We start from the raw sequence: 23,523 nt of genomic DNA, 5'->3' as shown, positions 1-23,523 counted from the left end.
AATAGGATTAAGGTCTTTTTCTCAACTCTGTTCATGTTATAACATTTTTGCTGTGAAGAAGAGGCATGTGATCTCTGTTGAGTCAAATTCAGTTTTGAGAACTGCAAAAGTAAACCAAGTATCTGTGATAATATCTTGTAGGCAGAGAATCTGCCCAATAATCTTACAAAAACCTCTGGAAGAGCATGACATTGTGAATGGATTAATGGCATTTATTTACCCCCAAAAATAAACATATACAACCTTATTCTACATAATTAAAAAACTAATCTTTATTTCATGATGGAATAACCTTTGGATGGTAATATATTTTCCTCAAAAAGCATTTTATTTTAAAAAATCCGATTTAAATCAAAAAAATCGATTTAAATCAAAAAAATCCGATTTAAATCAAAAAAATCCGATTTTTTTGATTTTTTTAAAAAAATCATTGATTTTTATCCACCCTGACCTGGCACCACAAACACTCAAGAAATAAATAACTGAAAGCGTTATGGCTTTTCTACTTTCTCCTCTCCTTTATTTTCTCCACCCTTCATCAAGTTTCAGTCAATAGTTCACCAGGGAGAGATGGTGGAAGGTCAGCCTTCCATTTTCCACCCTGCCTGTTTCCTCTCTATAGGAGATGGTTGGCCCCAGCCCCAAACTTGTTGCACAAACGTTGTTTCACATGGGGGTCTTGCCCAATGAAGATTTGATTTGGGCCGCCTGCTGTGACACTTCTGATGACATATAGAGAAGTCCGAACCTGCCTCTTTCCCTCTACTGATAGGCGCTGGACATAATGAATAATCGTAGTAATAAAGCATCAACGGTATATTTCATAGCAGGATAGAAATCAACAGGAATTTACCTCGATAGTTATGCCCTCTACCACCGAGCAGTACTCTCCGTATGCACATATTTCCACATTAGGCCTTTGTCCATCAGTCTCCAAAATGAACAAACCCCTTCTGTAATAAATAACAAGTTTGATATGCTCAGCTCATTAAAGAATTTATTTATTTTTAATGTAGGTGTCACACCAAATCACCAGAGGCTTAAGATGTTCAGAATCAGCTGTTAACAATATTCTGCTCCCAAGTAGAATATAGATATTTTTGTACCCCCCCCCCAATAGGTACTTTTGGCATGGTGGCTCCAGAAAAAAGCAAAGATCCAGAAGTTACAGTGAAAAAGAAATAGTTTCTGGAGGTGGTGCGCTCCAACTCATAAAGTACCTGGTACATAATGCTATGCGATTCCTCCTGAAATTATTTTGCATGCGTGGCAGAAAGCCAGTGATGTTGGTTGAATGCAGACCACATTGTCCTTCCTTCTCTCTGAGGCATTCAGAGCAGAATGGAGGTCAGTGACACAGTAGCTTGCAAATCGCATTGCAGAGGCAGGCACAGACAGAACTAAATAGATGGCTGCATTTATTTTCATTAGCTTTGTTGTGTTGTACAGGGCCTTAATTGGTTTAGAATTTGTACTGTGTTGCTGAACATGAAAACCGCAAGTGTGTGTGTGTGTGTGTGTATCTACACGAACAGAAACACACACATCTATATACTTGTCATGCTATAGCTTTAGTTTCTTGGTAGTTTTGTTTTGAATATCGTTGATAAATCAGGGTAGCAGTTCAGTTGTATCTTGTCTGCCCCCCTCCCTCCGTGTGTTAACCTCATGAACCTTTTAATCTTTTTCACATGTTCTGTGAAATGGAAAAGTGTTCCTGCAGACATCTGTTAGAAATTTATTCTGAAAAGCATTTCCCTACATATTTTCCTACATTTGGTGTTATGCATGGCTTCTAAGATATATCGTTTGTCTTCTATCCTCAATTTTCTTTTTTGGTAGAAAAAATTGAAGGGCAGTGGTGCCATTTTAATAATTTTTTTTTTACAATTTCAGCACTCTCCCCCCCCCCCCGCATCCAATAATACCTTGGAATTGAGCATGTAAATCTTTTTGTTTTGTGTTTGTGTGGTCAGTAATTCTTCTCTTTCTATTATTTTGACACAATCCGAATTCCCAACACAGAAACAGCTGATTTCTGCAGCTGTTTTCATTAACGAAAAGCCTGCAGCAGTTCCTTTCCTTGCAATAAAAAATGCAATTAAATACACACCACATTAAGTAACATCAGAATGTGGCCTTTGTGGTTCTTGAAAGTCAAGTATCAACTTCCTCTGAGGATCTCAGAGTTGTCTATATCCATGCTTGCCCTGGACTGAACAGCAGTTTTGTTATTCCATGGTGTGGAGTTGCCTCGTTCTAATTTTCAAGTAACAATTATGTAATCTCTGATAAGTAATAAGCTACAAAATAACGATGATAATGATGATGGTACTGAGAGCCATATAAATGCAATGTGGCAGATCCGTGATTGCCCAGTGTTTTAATTTTTGTTTAATAGCAACTGGTTTGTGCATGACACTAAATGGGATTGAAGCAATGGTGCTAGGAAAAGAGGAATTTAATCCTCTGCCTTTTCCTTTTCCTAAATCTGAATTGGGGCAAATAGTAGATTTGCGGGATGTGATGTAGATACATGTGAGGGGAGGAGGAAGGCTTAATTGCCACCTCCTTGCCATTTTAGCATTGTTACCCTGAACCAATCTGAAGCTGCCCATGTCTTCTGTAACTCAAACATACAGTGCAGCCCATTACATATCTACTTAGAAGTAGGTTTAAGTAGGAATAGGATTGCAACCTATAAATACCAGGAGCTCTATGAATCTCCCGTCGTCCCATTTGGACTTTGCTCATTGCTCAAAACACTTTGCACATTTTCTTACAGACTAATCCTGTGTCTCCCATCACATAAGCAAGTATTATGCCGGAGCTAGTTGCTACCTCTTCAGCAAATGCAAAATAAAGAATGATAGCAATAGAAAGTAGCTTGCGTAGCAACACTGAAAGAATCCTTTCAGTGCCCATGACAGAACCCTGTGTTATCCCACTTGTCACTTTTCCCTGGATGTTGAGGAACTGTTAGTGAGCACTTTTTGGGTTTGTTCAGTCAACCAGCTACAAATCCACCTAACAAATTGTTGTGTCCAGTCCCCATTTTATCATGTTCTCCACAACACAAACTACGCCGCATCTACTACGCAAAGCACACAAGTGAGCATTGGGGCTGGGGTAGAAATCTGAATTAGCTCACATTTAAAGGCAAACCTACCAAATTTCAACTTTCTGAAACAATGCTTCTCAAGTTACCCGGTTGAAGTTATCCAAGTGTAGCAGGATCACATTGGCTTCTATTCATTGGTAATATTCTCCATAACTTCTTAGAGAGCTGGTTCACATGTAATGCCAAACTTCGCATTGTTGTGCTCATATTTTGTAATTTCCTCCTTGAGACTAATCAAAGTTTGCAGTTTCACATGAACTGGCAAAGTATGGTTTATACTTGCCGTACAAACCGTGTTTGGAAACTAGGATTGAGCCTGGCTTGAAGTCACGTGTGAACTGATTTTCTATTTCTGCTTTAATTTCAGTATCTAGCTGTGGAGGCTGGTCCGTTAGAGCCAGTGGGGCATTGCTCCATCAATCCCAGTCTGTCCCCAGCCAGTCCCACCTGCCTGCCTTCTTAAAAAGGTAAAGGGACCCCTGGACAGTTAAGTCCAGTCACAAACGACTCAGGGGTTGCGGCGCTCATCTCGCTTTACTGCCGAGGCAGCCGACGTTTGTCCGCAGACAGTTTTTCCGGGTCATGTGGTCACCATGACTAAGCCGCTTCTGGCAAACCAGAGCAGCGCACGGAAACGCCGTTTACCTTCCCGCTGGAGTGGTATCTATTTATCTACTTGCACTTGATGTGCTTTTGAACTGCTAGGTTGGCAGGAGCTGGGACAGAGCAATGGGAGCTCACCCCGTGCGGGGATTTGAACCGCCAGCCTCCCAATCGGCAAGACCTAGGCTCTGTGGTTTAGACCACAGCGCCACCCGCGCTTCTTACTTACAACCAATTAGGTTGCAGCTCCGCCAGTCTTTGGATCTGGCTCCACCTACTGCTGGTCTTTCTGTGTACTGCCCAACGACCGGACCCAAAGAATACTTGCCACTATTGGTATCTAGAGTATGTCTCTTTATTAATCCTTGTCACTTAGTTTGAATGTTACATTTCATTTCATCAGCTCAGTTGGATACTTCACAAAGGAAAGCTATTTCCCCCTCAATCTCACAGTGGCAAAATGTCTTACTTCAAAACTGTCAAAAAAGACAGTTTTTACTGAATATTCACATATTTAGCTTATTGCATGCTGCTTTTCTGCATGTTGTATCTGCTAAGTTAGGGTTTCAATCATTTTTGTAATTGCAAAATTGGAACATTTATTGTTGTTGTTAAAATATAAGGGATATATTTATGAAATAAGTGGGTTGTTCCTTCAGGTTTTCAACTAGCTTCAACATGAGGGTTTGAATCTGCCCTTTTACTACCCCTCCTCCTGAACTGGGCACATTTGTCCCATAAATAGTTACCTTCGAGGGCCTCATGTTCCTTCTGAATCTTTATACTTAGCCTTGGCTAGGATATTGAGAGGGGGGGGGGAAGAGAGATTAACTTGAATTTGAGAGGTGTTTTCAGTCTGGTCCTACTGGCTCAGCCAGAAGGAGGCTTCCTGTTTGGCTAATGTGATAACATTACGGCATATACACCAAAAAAAGAACCAGGTTAAAATTTGGTTCAGGCCGTTTTGCTTCTCAATCGCATAAGATACCCATGGCAGCAGTGTATCAATTTTATTGTCTCCCATTTTCAGACATGCAGTCATTGGGCTTAACTACCAGCTGGCAATAAATACTGGGCACAGTCCAGCCAAAATTAACCCACTTGTAGTTCAGTTCAAAGTTTGTTCAAAGTCAAGACCATATGTTATAACTAGCACAAGTAAGATGAAAACAGTTTTCAGTGCTTCATGACCCTGGAGACTAAACCGTGCTTAAGAACAGTCAGTACCCTTAGTTATCATTGTGAGAATCTACCACATTTTTATTTAGATATTTTTGGCACCGTGTTGTTGCTGTAAATGGAAACGAGTCTTCTTTTGCAATTGTTTCTCTGTTTCTGCCAGCAAGTAAATTCTTTGCTTTGGGTTGAATAGACCATAATTTGGCTTGAGCTATTAGTTGGTCCAATTATTTAGTTCTCATGTCCGTGTAAATGGAATACCCCAAAAAATAATGGGGTGGAGGTATGAGAGGGGACGACACACCACTTATAACTCCCATTGTTTTCAATTGAAGAGATACAAGCATGTGCTCAATTTTCTGTTTAACATCTGTAGGACTTAAAGGTGATGGATTTTGGCTAGATATTTTGCTTACTATTAATAGTATATAAAGAAGAAGCAACAAATTATTTTCTGCTTAGACTCATGGGGTTGTAAGAGGCCTCCAAGGTGATCTAACCCAACTTCCTGTCAATACAGGAAATCTACTACTATAGCTTCCCTTATAGGTAAAACATTTTCATGTTTTTATTATGATGTTGAGTAGCATAATTATGAAGTATTCCAAACTGTTACTTTACAAAAAATTGTTCATGCATGATTTTGGGATATAGATTTGCCCTAGGTTGTAGCAGTCTTTGGTATTGTGCTTACTATGTTGTGCTGTTTCTTTAGTTGAGTATGGGTTTTTTGCAGGGGGGGGGCTGGTTGTAATTTTTATCATGTTGTGCACGGCCCTGGGGTTCTCCAGGATGAAAGGTAATGCAATCATCAATGAGTCACTTGGAATCTACCATTTCACAGCACTCTGGGGTTCTACTGGCATATACTTCTCCCCCCTCTCCTGTAGTGTTTGCCTATAGGCTAACACATCTCCCTAGCCATAATACTTGAGTGTCTTATACAAGAACTGCATTTCATAATGCCCCATTGGTAAGCCTTCAGAGGGATAAATGGAAAGTCTACACCAGGCATCCCCAAACTGTGGCCCTCCGGGTGTTTTGGCCTACAACTCCCATGATCCCTAGCTAACAGAACCAGTGGTTGGGGAAGATGGGAATTGTAGTCCAAAACATCTGGAGGGCCGGAGTTTGCCTATGCCTGGCCTATGCCTGCAGTAACCATAAATAACTTATTTAGGTACTGATCCTGCACAAACTTACCGTCTATGGAACAACCACCCTTGGGAATTTTGTGTGGTCCCAACACTAACATCTTTTTGGCTCCAGGCAATGGCATCCCTTTTCTCCTGAGAATTCAATTGTTAATCTCCATGCTGCATGGTATTGATTTTGAAACATTTACCAGTATTGTATTTTATTTTGTAAGCTGCTATGTGATTTCCGTGTAAAGCAACTAATAAGGACTAATAAGATGGGAATTGTAGTCCAAAACATCTGGAGGGCCAAAGTTTGGGAATGCCTGGTCTACACAGTCTTCCTGTGGCCATGCATGTCCCCCCCCAAATGGTCACAGAGTCAGTGTGATGTAGTGGTTAAGAGCGGTAGACTCATAATCTGGGGAACCGGGTTCGTGTCTCCGCTCCTCCACATGCAGCTGTTGGGTGACCTTGGGCTAGTCACACTTCTCTGAAGTCTCTCAGCCTCACTCACCTCGCAGAAAATAAAAAAATTCCTTCAGTAGCACCTTAAAGACCAACTAAGTTTTTATTTTGGTATGAGCTTTCGTGTGCATGCACACTTCTTCAGATGCACACGCATCTGAAGAAGTGTGCATGCACACGAAAGCTCATACCAAAATAAAAACTTAGTTGGTCTTTAAGGTGCTACTGAAGGAATTTTTTTATTTTACTTCGATCCAGACCAACACGGCTACCTACCTGTCACCTCACAGAGTGTTTGTTGTGGGGGAGGAAGGGAAAGGAGAATGTTAGCCACTTTGAGACTCCTTCGGGTAGTGATAAAGCGGGATATCAAATCCAAACTCCTCTTCTTCCCTGTGGATTATGCTTGTTCCACTCCCGTTTTGAAAAGACTACAAAGAGCATTGTGAGTTTTTAAAATTCCGAACATCAAATTACCAAAGCAACAGCTCTTCCTCTTGCCTTTGCATCTTCTGGGCATCTGTGACCAGGTTTGGTCTAGGGTTAATGTGTCTCTTCATCTCCTCAAGCAGCCCTTGAAAAAAAGGAAATTTGCTTAACCAAATTTCAGGCAGATGTCTTTCTCTGTAGGGATGCTTCTGTTTAGGTTGCTGCGCATGTTACAGCTTTTACACAGCACTCTTTGTCCCCTGGTTAACCGCCGAAGAAAATTTTGCAAGCATGATCCTTGCAGATAAACAGCTCTTTTAGTTCCCTGTTTATACCCATGGAGCAGCTCCACCCTGACCAAGCGTTCTCAATAAATATAATAGTTGCCAGAGCAGCACCTGTGGGCCTGCAAAGAGTCAGTATCCCCTCGGAAGTTCACAATGTGCAAGAGGCAGTTTGCTGTCCCTGCTCTGTACCTGTTTGCACTGGCTCAGCCTCTACTACAGTGAACACATCACCTTGAACATTTCATTGGATATTAGGACTGAACAGCCACCTTCCCTTCTTTTCTGAACAGATGTGGGTTGGGAAGAGCTTCTCTCTGTGAGTGCATGGGGGGGCTGATGCCGTTGCCTTTTTCTGCTGATGGGGGGGGGGCTGATGCAGGGGGCATGCCTGCACTGTCTTGGGGGGGCCCTGTCTCTTTTTATGCACTTTGGAGGTATGACAGCCATTTTGTGTTACATCCACTCCTCACAGCAACCATTTTGTGACAGGCACCCAATGGCACTTTCTCAAAATTTCAAGTGTCCCAACCGTTTGGCAGACTCTGCAATAGCATGTGGCGTTAAGCAATTCCCAGTTCTCCTTTTATCTGTTGCAAGGGCCAGCAATATTTCATTTACCTCAATACTCGAGTTTCCTCTTATTTATGTATCAACCCATTCATAGCTCACCAAATACCACTTCAAGGTCTCAGGTTTGATCCCTGTATAGGGAACCTGCACATTCCTGCATTGCAGGGGGTTGGATGAGATGGTTTTCAAGGTCCCTTCCAACTCTGCCGTTCTAGGATTCTATCATAAAGTGAGGTGTGCTGCTCTAGTGCAGTCTATGCACATATTCAGCAACGTGCCTTAGGGCAGGGATGGGGAAATCACCTTGAGGTACTGTATATGCAAAAGCTTTGCCATAAATTAATAAATAAAAACATGAGTACTACTACTAATAGCTTTTTTTCAGGCATTCCCCTGGATGCATGAGGGCTGAAAGTGGAGAGGTGTCGTGGTGTGGCAAGCAAAACCTGCCTCTACCTACTCTAGGTCTTTCTGAATGTGCTCAGTTGAACACACTTAAAAGTAGGGTTGCCAGACTCAATAGAGGACAGGACTTCTGTGCCTTTAATTGCTCTGCTCTCTTTTGAGAGAAACCAGCAGACCCTTTTGTTTAATTTCCAAGCAAAGGGTCTGCTGGTTTCTCTTTAAGGTTTCCAGACTCAAAAGAGAGCAGGGCAATTAAAGGCACAGAAGTCCTGTCCTCTATTGAGCCTGGCAACCCTACTTAAAAGCCTTCCTGCAATTTGTAATGAAAAAGCACCCGCGTGCAACAGGGGGCAGGAGAGGTTATAGGAAGCAGCCTTATACAGTCAGAACACAGGTCCTTCCATCTCAGCATAGTTTGTATTGAATCTGGGGGCTTCCCCTTGCAAAGCCACTGAGCTATGATGACCCCTCTCCTGTAGGTGGGAGGGTTCAGCTCTCTGTCCGCACTGCTGAGTATAAAAAAATAAACAAATAGATCCCACCTCTGCGTTATATGTGAGGGGTGACCGACATTAAGAGGGACAAAAACGGCTTCCTTGGTTGTGTCTGGTTTGGCACTGGGTGGATGATTGAAGCAGAAGATGCCAGAGGCTGTTTATTGTGTTCCTCAGCACTGGAAATAGGGCTGGGTATATTGGCATGTATTGTTTTAGAGGCCCAACCCTAAGAGACCATGGAGCATAACATTCTCATCAACTCACTGTGGAGTTAGAGATGAGCATGAATATTCCATTTCACTCTTGTTGGTAAAGAGACAAAACATTGCATGCTATATTTATACCTTTAGTATTTTTTTAAAACAACATCTTTTGGCATGGATGTCGTCATGAAGCAGCATACTCTACAGTAGCATGCCTGATTTTTTTTTTATGCAGCTGCTCCAGATTTACAGAGGTGTGGATCACAGTCTTGGGAATTGTTTAAATCTTATCTTTATTTCAATTTTGTATTCCAGCCTACTGGTGCTGTTCTGTTCCGTTATTATTATATTATCTCACCGGTTCATGCGATAAGCAGTTTTTGCAGGCCTTTTCAGTGGAGCTGAAAAGTGTGCTTACTCACCAGATAAGAGTCTGATTAGACAGTTATCTGTAGTGCATGGCTGTCTCTGTGAAATATTGATCTACAAAATGGGCAATAAGGCTTGGGAAACCGCTTTGTGTGGAAAGGCAGTTCTAACTCAGTTCTCTGCTTGTCAGTCGATTGACAGCAAAATGCAATTCACTCATTTCCACTAGTGTTTAAAATATATTTATCTGTAGCATTATCCATTAAAATTCTGTGCCCTTGGCTGAGAGGTTTGTAGATGGCAAGAGATAACAGTGGTCCTAAACTTAGGTAACGTAAAAAGGTAAAGGACCCCTGGATGGTTAAGTCCAGTAAAAGGTGACTATGGGATATGGAGCTCATCTCGCTTTAGGCCGAAGGAGCTGGTATTTGTCCATAGACAGCTTTCTGGGTCATGTGGCCAGTATTACTAAACCCATAGCTGCCAAGTTTTCCCTTTTCTCACGAGGAAGCCTATTCAGCATAAGGGAAAATCCCTGTAAAAAAGGGATAACTTGGCAGCTATGACTAAACCGCTTCTGGTGCAAAGGAAATCAGAGCACACGGAAATGCCATTTACCTTCCCACCTATTTATTGACATGCACTGGCATGCTTTCGAGCTGCTAGGTTCGCAGAAGCTGGGACAGAGCAACAGGAGCTCACCCCGTTGCACAGATTCGAACTGCCGACCTTCCAGTCAGCAAGCCCAAGATGTTTGATAAACTCAGTGGGGCCAATTTCCAAGTAAACACATAGGATCCGATCGTAAGAATGTATGATAAAGGGATTTTTTTTTAAAAAAAGAAAACAAACATTAGAAATGTTCTAATAAGCATAGGTACCCCTGACCATTAGGTCCTGTCGCGGATGACTCGGGGGTTGTTCGCTCATCTCGCTCTATAGGTTGAGGGAGCCAGCGTTTGTCCGCAGACAGCTTCCAGGTCATGTGGCCAGCATGACTAAGCCGCTTCTGGCGAACCAGAGCAGCGCACGGGAACACCGTTTACTTTCCAGCCGGAGCGGTACCTATTTATCTACTTGCACTTTGACTTGCTTTTGAACTGCTAGGTTGGCAGAAGCTGGGATTGAACAATGGGAGCTCACCACGTCGCGCCACCCTTGTCCCTCTAATAAGCATAATACTCAGGAACCTCTGATTCCTGAAGGAAGGCATCCTTCAATATGTTAATCATTGCTTTAGCCCTTGCTGGGACAAATCCCATTACACTGTAGTAACCTGTTCTAACGTTTACATTCATTCACCCTGTATTTCAAGTAGTTTAGTTCTTTTTAGGCACCGCACCAGCAAATAGTTGTATATAATTTGGTACTGTGATTAGCTGCAAGCCCTGAATACTACAGAGAAACATATGATGGTGTTGTAGTTTTGGCCACAGCCCCTTCAGTCGGACACAGTAAAGCAGCTACACTTTACGGCCTTATGCACAGGCCCTGCTGTTGTTGTTTAGTCGTGTCTGACTCTTCGTGACCCCATTGACCATAGCACTCCTGTCTTCACAGGCCTAATTTGGATGTGGCAGTGACCCTACCCTGAGGGGAAAGGAGAAAGGTCTTGTCTCTGTCATCATACTGAACTTGCAAGGCTATCAAAAGTTTACAGTACATATGCAGGAAATCTTTCAGGTCCCCCTCTTCAATTCAGAGTCTTGTCCTTGTTGTGCATAGACTTATAGGCGATCTGAGAATCTTCAAAATGCAGTGAGACTGCGTCTGGCAAGACTGTTGCTCTTTCCTGCATCAAAGAGAAAAGCACCCTTAATTGATCCAGAATATCGTGATGAGTGAATGTATGACAACCCTTCTTGTACAGATGAAATGTTGCTTATACATTAGAGAGGGTGAGAGAGGACATGCCAGTGGCAATAGAGGGATGGCTCAGTCAGTAGAGCATGAGATTCTTGATTGTGGATTTTGGGTTCGAGCACCATATTAGACAAAAGATTCCTGGATTGCGGAGGGTTGGACTAGATGATGCTTTTGGTCCATAATTCTAGGTTTCTGTGATTCTATGATGGTTCACACCTCACAGTAAGAGTCATTCATGTGGGGAGAAGATATCAAACTGACAATTGACTACAACTCCCATCATCTCTAGCCACTGGTTATGTTTGCAGGGGCTGATGGGAGCTGTAGTTCAGCAACATCTGGAGGGCCAAAGTTTCCCCACACCTGATTTTTAAGGAATATACAGGACTCTTAAAATGAATCCCATGGCTGGCTAGCCTAGTGCTGGGTTTCGTTCTGCTATTGGTTGTATGACACTGCTGTTAGCAGCAGCTCTCGCACGCCATGTACATCACTTGATAGTTTTGCATTTGATTATCATACAGTCATACCTCGGTTTAAGTACGCTTCATTTTGAGTACTTTCAGTTTAAGTACTCCGCGGACCCGTCTGGAACGGATAAATTCACTTTCCATTACTTTCGATGGGAAAGTTCACTTCAGGTTAAGTACTCTTCAGGTTAAGTACAGACTTCCGGAACCAATTGTGTACTTAAACCGAGGCACCACTATACGTACTTGCAGCTGGCTCCGTTGGAAAGTGTTGTAATGGAGAGGATAGGATAAGATGTGGAAATTCTTTTGTTGCAAGCATCAAGCAATTAACACGTGTCTAGAAACATGGGGCACCGTTTCTAGGGAAAATGTATAACTGGGTTAAAGTATGCAGCAGAAGTGCCTTGGGTTTACAGATGCAAGCTCTTTTTCTTTTCTTTTTCCCTGCCTTGGGTTTTCTGAACACTTTTAAGAGTGTCTCTATACTGCATTTCCTAGTTTCGGTTTGTGGCCCTTGCACCATGTGGAGGAGTGGGAAGAGTTTGGATTTGGATTTGATATCCCGCTTTATCACTACCCGAAGGAGTCTCAAAGCGGCTAACATTCTCCTTTCCCTTCCTCCCACACAACAAACACTCTGTGAGGTGAGTGGGGCTGAGAGACTTCAGAGAAGTGTGACTAGCCCAAGGCAGCTGCATGTGGAGGAGCAGGGAAGTGAACCCCGTTCACCAGATTACGAGTCTACCGCTCTTAACCACTACACCACACTGGCTCTCAGTGGTGAGTGAGTGGGAAGCTTTGGCAAACTTGCCATTTCATGCATCTCTGACGTGATTTATTAATCCTCTTTACCAGATATCCTGTCACTCTCTTGTGTGAAGTCATTGTAATGAAAACGCCGATAGGCACAGCCAATAATGGGAGCAGTGGCTGCAATTGAGTGCAGAGCTCTGTAGCCAATTTTCAGATGTGAATGACTTGGCCGTTGCTATTGAATTTATACCAATAATTGTAATTGCACAGGAGCTTATCCAGGGTACCGCCATGGCTTGTGAGTTACAAGTTGATAATGAAAAGCTAATTTATGTTTTAAACCAAGCGGGGCTATATACTTACCGGTAATATGCCGTTGCTTTTATTCCAATACGTGTAGAATTTTCGAATGTTAATAGGATATTAGTTTTCCATCCAAAGCAAACATTGTGCTGCTGGCTAATGATCTCATGTGAACATAAGTAGAGCCTGGCTGGATCAGACCAGAGGTTCACCGAGTCCAATATTTTGCTTCCCACTGCAGCCCTTTAGATGCCGCTGGGAGCCCCACAAGCAGGGATTGAATGTTTTAGGGCTCGCCTTTCCTTGTCCCTCAGCAGCTGTTATTGCAGCCCGACTACATGTTATGCTTAATGCGTAGTAGGTACCGACATATCCAGATTTTCTGTAATTATTTACAAGCGGAGATGGCAGTCAGAGAAATTGTTATCCGGCCTGCAGTTGTATCCACTACCCATCCCTGCCAGCTGCATTCTTGGTGAAAATAGCCTGCGCAGCTAGAAGGCTTAGACCAAGGGTCCCCAAACTAGGGGCCGGATGCGGCCCAATCGCCTTCTAAATCCGGCCCACGGACGGTACAGGAACAGCATGTTTTTACATGAGTAGAATGTGTCCTTTTATTTAAAATGCATCTCTGGGTTATTTGTGGGGCATAGGAATTCGTTCATATTTTTTTTTCAAAATATAGTCCGGCCCCACGCAAGGTCTGAGGGACAGTGGACCGGCCCCCTGATGAAAACGTTTGCTGACCCCTGGCTTAGACTAATAGAGGCAATGAGCCTCTATTTTATTTTTTAAAATTTTGATGGATTTGATCACACATGTGATATGTTTGCAGCGTGGTTATTAACACCTACACTATGAAGATACTCCTGTATTAAGTCACTAAGAAGTCTTAGTTGCCTGGAGTCTCGGTTGAATGCCTGCAGGGATGTATGGGAGTCACCAGTGGGATTGTGTATAAAACTTAATTATTTGTACAGTTTGTTAGCCTATAAAGTTAAAAAAAATGGCTTCTTTGAAAAAGTTATGTTGAGTGATATTTTGCACCTTATGTTAGGCAGAAAGCCAGGGTAATTAGCTGAATGAAACCCACTCAGTATTACGAATCTGCAACAAAAACAGGATTAGCCCTATTACATTAAAATTGAATAAGTAAGTTGATCTTAGAATGTGAGATTCTGATCCTGCCCTTGCCTGGATCTTATTTATTTGAATCCTATGTACGGTATGTTGGCTTACTTCTGATCCTACAAACTATGGTTTAAAGGGTTTGGAAATCCTGACACCAGAATGCAATGGAAAATCCAGTTCTGGGTTTTATAGCCCAGTTTTAAAAAAAGTTACTTCAGAACTGTGTCGCTGAAGCTAAACGGATATCTTTTGAAATAACTGCTTGGAAGGTCAGGTGCCTATGGCATTGCCTATGTTGCCATTATTTCATTTTATAGTCTGTCATTCTCCATATTATACTCAAGGCAGCTAACGGTACAGTAAAAACAAAATAAAAAAATTCCTTCCGGTAGCACCTTAGAGACCAACTAAGTTTGTCATTGGTACGAGCTTTTGTGCTTTGCCTGTGTTTTTTTTTAAAAAAACTAAGCTCTCCTACTTTTGACTTAGAAAATCAAGATGGGTAACAAAAATTAACAGAATGTAACAATGTAATAAACAAGTAAAAAGGCCCTTCAGACTTTTAACCAGTTAGTTTATAAAATGTAAATGTTCAATAAAACAACGCCTGTGCACAAGGCCACCGACACCTTTGCTGTATAGAAATGATTCCCAGCACCTTATAAAAAGTGTGTAATGTCTGGACAGTGTCTCCTACGGTATAAACATACTGTGTTCGGAATAAAATCTAGGAAAAGCAAGCATCATGCATTTCATAAATAAATCTTCACAGAATCTGAGTATTACATGTTTGCACGTGGATGACAACTTTTCAGCATATCCCACACTTCCAGCAAAACAAAAGGATTATTTCCGTTCTAACAGCTGAACAAGAGCAGCAAATCTATAAACGTCTCTCTCACACCCTTATCAATAGTTTCACACATAGTGAAGTCCCCTCCCCCCTCTGTCTGTCTGTCACTCACTTACTCACTCACTTGCAATGCTTGCAACTTGACTACTCAGTCACAAGGTTCCTGCAAGTTATCTGTACACCTGGAGTGCCTAGTTATGAATAAACCGCCTTTGGTTTAGATTGGAACCAGAAGTTCCTTTCTCTCTCTCTGCTCCACCTAGTATACATGGTGTATGGAAGGACTCTTTCAGCTCATGGGGAGGGACCGAGATTCAGTACATCAGGGGTGGGCAATCTGTGGCTCTCTACATGTCATCACTGGATGGCGATAGTCCATCTGGAAGGTGAGGTAAGAGCCGAAATGTTCAGGTACTACTAATCTCATTTATGTGTGAGAAATTATCCTGTTCTCCTCTTTCATCCCTACCATCACATGTGGCAGAGATGCATGAAACTAAGGTTGCTAATCTCAAGCATCATTTAAGCCTCTGATGCTCCAGCACCTGAAACCTGTTGAGTTATGTGGAGTACCTGGAATAATGCAGAGATCAAGCCTGACAATATCTCTAGCTTCCACTTTGAATGAGAACCGGATGGCAGAATGACAGGCTGTGTCGCCCCTGCCCCTGTTAAGGCCATTGACCACATTGCTCTCCATTCTCTCAGATAGACCATTTCCGCAAACAGTCTGAGAAATCTTCAGGGTGCGATGCAATAGAGCCCAGTATTTATACCTTGTCGGGGTTTTTCCTGTCATGGAACCCAACACAATCTGAATGTGGTTCCCAGGAAGCCAGTCAACCAGACCCAGACCTGCTTAGTTTCAGCAAGGTGGTGGCCCAGTGTACTTTTCGACCATAACCTGGGTTCATTCTTTAGGACCCTCAGTGCCTCTGATGGGCAATGTATAGCAACTAATAAATATAATTCACTCAGCACTCACAAGCCTAGATAAGACCATCAACTCCCCTCCCTTCATTAAAGCCCTACTGTTGTTTCCTCAGCAGCCATAAAGGAACAACACCCCATTAATATACAGTTTACATCTTTCTTTCATTGTTTTCCAATGTTTTTTTGTTTTGTTTTTAATCTTTATGCTTCATTCTGCCATTAACTCTGGGTTGTTGAAATGTTCCCAACTCCTGTTTACCAAAGAGAGTCAAATTTTTAATGCATTAGCTCATCTCCGAGTCTCCCCCGCCCCTTGCCATTTCCTATGAATTATTTCTATGTATTTTATGCCCTAACGAGCACTGATCTTTGCACCTTTAATGACTGATGCTGAAATGCTGTTTGCTTCTTTGCTCTGCCACCAGTGTTGCTGTTGGTCTAGATCCAAAGTTCCACACACAGAGTTCCTCAAGTGCTGCAGAGCTTATTCCCTTCCCATCCATCCATTCTGTGGCACTTTGCATTCCCCTAAAAAGCTGTTCCTGAAAGCCAGAGTAGGCACAGAGGGATGTCGCTGGAGCGCGAAATCTGCAGTTATTCCTTCTTTGAGTGGAGGTGCTTTCCACTTGTCCTCAGAGTACTATGGATCTCAACCACTATTTTATTTTCTTCCAATTTTTGTGGAAAATACAGGAGGAAATACTTTGAATATTTTCCTCCTGTGTCAACCCCAGTGAATTCACAGTTTGCATTGGTGCATGCAGTGAAGGTCACAAACAAACAAAATACTTTTAAAAAATCCAGTTATATATTTGAATCAATCTGAGAAGTTTATGTGATACACACACACACTAGCTGGCCCTGCCACACATTGCCGTGGCTAATCCATGTGACTGCCACCACCCTGTGTCGATCCATGACGTATCCCACCCCTCCCCCCACCCCCAAGATTCCCCTGTGATTCCCCCCAACTTGTCCCGTCCCATGACGTATCACACCCCCTCTTCCTCCACCTCCGGGTCATCCCTGTGACTGGCCATGTCCTGACCTATCCCGTCCCCTCTTCCCCCCCACCCCCACCCAGGCGAGTCAGTACCTCCATTCGGCCTAGTCTGTAAAGGCTTCGGCCTAGTATGTAAACGGCAGCTGAGGTGCTGTTGAGAGGGAAGGTTCTATAGGTGTAGTACCAGTGTAGCCGCCGCTAGAGGGCGCTGGTTTGCAACCTGGTTCTTTTCCCAGCATGCACTTTCGGCTGAGTAGTGTGTTCTGAACAGGGTTTTTGGGGGGGTTTCACCTGGCGGAGGTGTGGCACCAGTCTTTGAAAACCTTATAAGAGCCTCCGGGCATTCGCTTTGGACGTTGTGTTCAAATTTGAACGCAATCAGTGAAGCGGTTTCGGAGAAAAGTGGATAATAACCCACATGCCCAGTTTACACACACACACACACACACATATATATAGAGAGAGTGTTTCCAGTGGTTTAAAAATTTAAACACATGGCTAAAGCATGATCACAGCAAACAGCCCCCCAAAGTGGGATACAGTGGTCAGCTTCAGGTTTCAGGGGAAAAAACCGTAATTAAATAGGGCATTCTTACCAGGCAAAGGTCCAAGGGTCGAGGATCAAGGCGTCGGCAAGGCGAGGGTCCAAGGAGCAAGGCGTCGGCAAGGCAAGGGTCCAAGGAACAAGGCGTCGGCAAGGCAAGGGTCCAAGGAACAAGGCATCGGCAAGGCAAGGGTCCAAGGAACAAGGCAGCGGCAAGGCAAGGGTCCAAGGAGCAAGAGGCCAGAGGCAACCAGGCAGGGATAGCGTTGCTGTGGCAAAGAGCTGGAGGCAAATGCTGAGCTTTTATCCTTCCTAGCTCCTGCCACCAGGTGCAGTGAGGTATCAAGTGGCCTCACCTGAGTGGCCACTCCTTGCCTCTCCAGCACAAGCTGAGGCAGGCCCCAGTCCTGCAAAGCACTACAGGCTCCACAGCCTGACTCCTGCCCATAGTCCTGACAAGTTTGGAGAAAACCAGCAGGGAGGAATTTCCCTTAGAAAGGAATCCCATAGCATAGAACCCATGTAGAGAGCATGCATAGGCAGTGGTCATCATCCCTGACCATTGCTTATGCATGCTGAGGCTGATGGCAGTTGGAGTCCAGGAACCCCAGGAGACCACATGTTCCCCATCTCTGGCACAATGGATCTATTTGAGAAGGATGAGATAATTTAGAATCACATTTTGTTGGAAGACTAACCTCTTTCTCTATCTAGAAGCTTGCATGCCGAAAGAATTGCGATATTAATTAAGATCTCACTGATATCTGATTAATCTTTGGAAAGGGACTCTCTATTTCCATTCCTATTAACGTGTGTGAGGGTGGCATTTTGTAACTGCCGCAGAAATAAACTCATTCCCCACTCAATTGCAGGCTAAACAAAGGTTAAGTATTTATTTATTTATTATTTAAATTAGCATTTTGATCTGCTTCCAAACATCGTTTTAATTTTGTCAAACGCTTCCTTGTGTCCTTTTAGAAAATTAAACAAAGTAGGAAGAAGAAGAAAAAACGGAATGAATGATTAATTGTGGATTTTTAGAGTGGTTTGGGGAATTTTTTTCTGTTGAGATCAGTCCATCTAGTTTATTTATTATTTTCTTATGGACACACTTCCTCAAGTTTTGTTTTCTTGTTTATACCAGCTGTACTCTTTGGGCTCTGTGGTTTCATATCATATTCCAGCCAGATACCCATTTTACTTTAATATGGTCACCATCCCATTGAGTTCATAATCTCTTTTTTCAAGCACTGTGGCTGCCAATCCCTCCGATTTGTTTAAAGTACAGTAGTCTCCCTTCCTACTTCTGTCTCACAAAAGAACACACTCTTTATTTTTTGTTTCTTCCAGAACTGACTAAACTTCCTGTTATTCCACTCCGTCAGATTTTCCCCCAATATTCTTTTCATGTTGAGTCAAATTTGTTTGCCAGCAGATTTCTTCAGAGTTCCCCTGCTATTTCTCCTTTGTATTTCTGCAAGCTTCCTCCATCAGTTAATTTTATTGGTAGCAGACTTTTCGTCCACCCATGTGTGATTTAGCTGAAGTGATTCCTCTACATACGTCTTCAGCTGAAACCATTTTTCTATATAAATTCAGTCTGCAGAAGGGGGGGGGGGCGCTGAGGGGAAAAAAAAATCAAACGCCCAGTCCCCTGAAGAGATTATTAAACTTTGGAAGTTAATACCTCATATTTATCATTTCCACAGTTTTATATACTCTTTCTGTTTGTGTATCATGTAGAAATGGCTCCAATGGGACAATGGAGCATAGACTCAGAACTGCTTGAAAAGTGTTTCCCATTCTCTCGCGCTTATCAAGGACAAGCACATACCACCCAAACCGGTGCTATTTTTTTCTAGAAAAAGAGGTGTAGAAAGTCACCATGAACACCTCCTTCGTTCTCCTAGAGTTTGGCTGAAAAAAAGAAGAAGAAGAAGCCCTGTCGCAAACACAAATAGGGCAAATGCTATATGTATGTATGTATGGGATAGCAGGGTGTATAGTTGGTAGAAACTACCCATGGCACATAAAATGCTTTTTAAATCAGAAATGAACACACTTCCTTCAGAGGCAGAGCTAGCTTCTCTGGCACATGGAGCGGCACACATGCGGTGCACCCGGGGGGGGGGCGCTCACGGTGATCATCTCACAAGGGCGGTGCGGCGAGCACGGGGGAGGGGGGCCCGCGGCGAGCATCCCAGGGGGGCTGCGTGGCAAAGTCACCCCCCTCAGGGATGACAGCTGGGGCGGACCGCACCCCCTGCACCCCATTCCTCCGCCAGTGATTTCCTTTCCCTAATCTGTCCGGTGTTAAAACAAAAAATAAAAAAAATTCCTTCCAGTAGCACCTTAGAGACCAACTAAGTTTGTTACTGGTATGAGCTTTCGTGTGCATGCACACTTCTTCAGATAGTGAAGTATCTTATCTGAAGAATTGTGCATGCACACGAAAGCTCATACTAATGCCAAACTTAGTTGGTCTCTAAAGTGCTACTGGAAGGATTTTTTGTTTTGTTTCGACTACGGCAGACCAACATGGCTACCTACCTGTAACTTTCCAGTGTTAATTCACATTCCCTCGGCCTAAACCAGGAAGTGCCTGTGGCCTTCCAGATAGTGTTGAACTGCAACTCCCATCATCCTTGACCATTGACAATGCTGGCTGGGAGTTGATGGGAGTTGGAGCCCAAAAGCAACTGGCAGGCCCCACCCACGACTAAACTATGGCTTAGAATTATACCCGCCTCAGCTAATAACACTCTTAAGAACGGCCACACTGTCTTTGCCAAAAATTACACAAATAGCATGGTAACGTTTGTCTGCTGCTTCTAGCCTGCCATCTACAGTATCGGGGTTTTTGTTGTTCGCGTTTTAGTGGAAGTGAAGCGTGTGAAAAAGCACAAAGATTGATTTGATAGCTATACTTGGATCTTGGTGACCTATATTTCTTCTCCACGTGTTGACCAAGGGGATAAAAAAGTGACCCATTTCTTCATAATTTGTATTTATTTTCGGAGAGGCCCTTGCTAACCACCTAGCTGAGCAGTAATGTCAGGGGTATAATATAACACCAGCGTAAACAAGTTATTTTTGCATGCTAAGGGTGACCATGCAGAAGTGACTCACAGGTCTGCTTTGACGCTGATGAGCTAAGCAGTCATTCCCAAGACTTAAAAATAACTTGAGTTTTATAGCACACTCTGCGGAGTAGTGTGTATGTATTACAAGATAGTGTTCACCGCCCTTTGACTTTTTGCAAATCTAACCGAAGTCTGCCTTAAGCGACTCTTATGAAACAATATATGTTAGGTCCAATTCATTCATAATACGGTGCATTTGCCCATGTAATTAAGGCATCTGTTCTGCTTACGTTGAAAAGCATGTACCACGTGTGCCCTTGATCCATCACCAATGTGCTAATGCTACATGCATACGCGCATTGCCTTTGCCGTTCATTTAAACGCAATTTGCTCTTCTTCAAGGGAGTTCAGCCAGTGTAGAAGAAATGTGGGTTTGCAGGCTTCTACCATCAACCCTTCGGGAGAGCGAAGAGCTTAGACTGTAAACACACAAATAGCTTCTATCAGTGTGCATAGTAACCAAGAATGCTTTGGCAAGCCTTCTGCGTGCAAGGAGCCCCCTCTATTGAGTTTGCTGCTGCTGTTGCTGCTTATCCTCTGGCTGACCAAGGAAAGGTGCTGACCTGGGCATCCTTTGCAGCTGGCTGTACTGAAAAGAGTCAAGACGTGAGTTACGACTGTCTTCTGGATTTTTACCAGAGCAAGGAGCCTTGTCCTCCCTGTCAAAGGTAAGGAATGAAGCTGGCCAGGGAATATCCTACTGGCTGGAAGAACTTAAATAAGCCTTGGGTTACAAGAATATTAAGTGCTGATTTATTTCAACAACTTTTACATATTCATCAGCAGACAAATTGAAGTCACGGCACCACCACATCTACAATATATTTTTATTTAATGCATTTCTTTGACATTGAATGCTTCTTGTTTGTTTTTTAATGAGTGTTTGGTTTAAAATTAGTCGTTCCGACTTTGTAAAGCTGCTTCGGGATTTTTTCTGCACAAAGGTACCGTGTACATACAACCAAGTGAAAATGGTTGATTTTATAACCTTGCCTTTATTCTGCATATAATAGTAAAATAAGAATAATGATCTAACTCTTTCAAAGGTGAGAGGTAGATTCCAGCTGGACTGTTCCTACAACATGAGAGCACCGTTAGCTTGGGTTGCCCCTGCCACTTCCAAGAGCAATTTACTGGAATTATTTCAAGTATTTGAAATAAGAATAAATAAACCTTAGTGTGTTTAGGTGACACAGGGCCAACTCTCAGTGACTACAGCATTTCACCATTACCTTCTCAGATAATGGTATTTCAGCTCAATTTACTGTAAGATTCAAGGTGTGGGTCTTTGGCACAATCTGATGCACTGACAGATTCTCATATCTGGTCAAATCATCTTTTCCTCACTGAAGGAAAGCGCCAAGGCTGGTATCATATCTAGTGAAAAGGACCATGATACCCTCCTGTATTTGTACAGAACCCTTTTTTACAGGATTCCATGTGCAGCATCTGGTAAAGAAAGGCAAGTGTGTGCTAGTATCCTTCAGCCACAAAGCCTTAAGTTGAAACAGCTGCAGGTTTCTGAAGCACAACACCGTAGGATAAGTGTGCACCCACCAAAGGGGATGAAGGCCACTTCATAGTTTTGCCTTTCTCCATCCTCATTCCATTAAAATCAGGAAGAGCTACATAGAGTCGTGCTTCAGACTTCTGTTGACATTGCTGCACTCGAAGCATCACTTCTCAAAGCCAGCTGCAAGGATGCATTCGTTTAATTTCCATGACCTCTCCCCCTCCTACTTTATACCATATGTTAATATGCATATCCCACAGGTTTCCAATAGTAGATTGCCACCAGAGTGCAGAATTGCACCGTAATGCTTGGTGGCTGGTGAATGGTATTCTGCAGTGTAATTTTGGACATAGGTCTCTGTGTTCATTGGGGATTACATCCAGGGAAGGGTGTAAAGCAGCTTGGTGCTTTCCAGATGTTTTGGACTACAACTCCTTGGCCGGGGCTGATGGGAGATGTAGTCTAGAACAATGGGAGAGCGCCTGGTTAGAGAAGCCTTCTGTAGTACTTCGCAGGCATGCAATACAACGATATGTTTGTTAGCTTGGAAGTAAGTCCCAGTGACATTTACTCCCTAGTTTTGTTTTCATGATTCCAGGCTTAAGTTACATTATTTGTACACAGACTTCTGGTGGTAATATGATTGCAGTTTTCTGCTAAGAAAGTCTTCCTTCCCTGATGATGTCTCAGGGTCCACACATATAAACACAGAAGTAGTTGCATGCTTTGAGCTAGGTTTCCTCAACTTTCTTGGAAAAGGGAAAAGGGGGTAAAAATTGGGAGAAATCTACTGCTGAATTGAAAGAAAACATAGCAAAAACGACCAACAAACTTTGTATTCCAACATGGAATCAGCTAGCAGTTTATTTCTTTTAGTGTTTTTACTTTTGTATGTTTTAAAGTGTGGTTGTCATTTTTTCTTTATTTTCTTGTTTTATATTTTCGAAAGCTGCGTTGAGGGTTTGCTTGTTTTACAATCGAGTAGGTAAAACAAACCTTATTAAATAAATGAAATAAATAAAAACCTGAAGTTTAAAGCAAAGATAGCCATAGGGCTGCTGCGGATTTTCTCTAAAGTCAATGCTTTGTCAGCTGTCCTATTGGCATTGCCATTTTTTGTTATGAAATAAAATTAAAATTGAGGCCTTTTAAAAAAGAATATTAAAGCAGACAGTTAATTTGCAGCCTGGAAAGATTTACGGCAATTTTTCTAGCGTTTCTCGGTTGGGGTACCGCAGGAAAACTTAACTATTGATATAAATCGGAATAACATAGAAGTGATCTCGGTGTGCAAAGGTTGTCCCTAGTGAGCAAAAAATAGAGCAAATTTATTTTTTATCAATTTTATCAATTTTTAATTTTATCAATGTACAAATGCTTACACTGGGCAAGAAAAAGGGTACAGAACTGAAAGCTTTTATGGATCTAAATGCATATAAAGCATAAATAATTGGTCATGGGGACAGCATTTAAAGTTTTGTTTCACTCGGATGCCTGCTTATTCGGAGCACTATCTAGTTAAAGTTTCAATACCATTAAATCCCGTTGATTTTAGTCCGTGCCTAAAGCTGCCCTATTGAAATAAATGAAACAGGCTCCAATTCTAGACACAAGGTTCCTGGGGGGGGGGGGAATCTCATTAAACTATATAGAAACTGTGTTATTTTAGGGTATCCTTAGGTATATTTACCCATATGCCATTGTGTTCAATGGTGCTTGTCCCAGGCAAGTGTGCGTAGGA

At 42.7% G+C, this 23,523-nt stretch overlaps 1 protein-coding gene across 15 annotated transcripts in view; it reads left to right on the top strand.

Annotated features, from left to right (window-relative positions):
* The window catches only part of MBNL1 (muscleblind like splicing regulator 1), a 179,416-nt gene that overhangs the window by 67,810 nt on the left and 88,083 nt on the right, over positions 1-23,523 (top strand). Inside the window, exon 2 of one of the 15 annotated variants that reach the window (XM_060274468.1) lies at positions 20,850-20,937. The exons of the other annotated variants lie outside the window; for them this stretch is intronic. The gene's annotated coding sequence lies outside the window, so the exon portion shown is untranslated. The remainder of the gene's footprint in view (positions 1-20,849; positions 20,938-23,523) is intronic. 15 annotated transcript variants of the gene reach the window in all.

The sequence above is a fragment of the Zootoca vivipara genome, chromosome 5 (assembly GCF_963506605.1).
Source record: "Zootoca vivipara chromosome 5, rZooViv1.1, whole genome shotgun sequence".
In the NCBI taxonomy this organism is placed as follows: domain Eukaryota; kingdom Metazoa; phylum Chordata; class Lepidosauria; order Squamata; family Lacertidae; genus Zootoca; species Zootoca vivipara.
The sequence above is the reverse complement of the archived record's forward strand: the minus strand, read 5'-3'. Positions and strand labels throughout refer to the sequence as shown.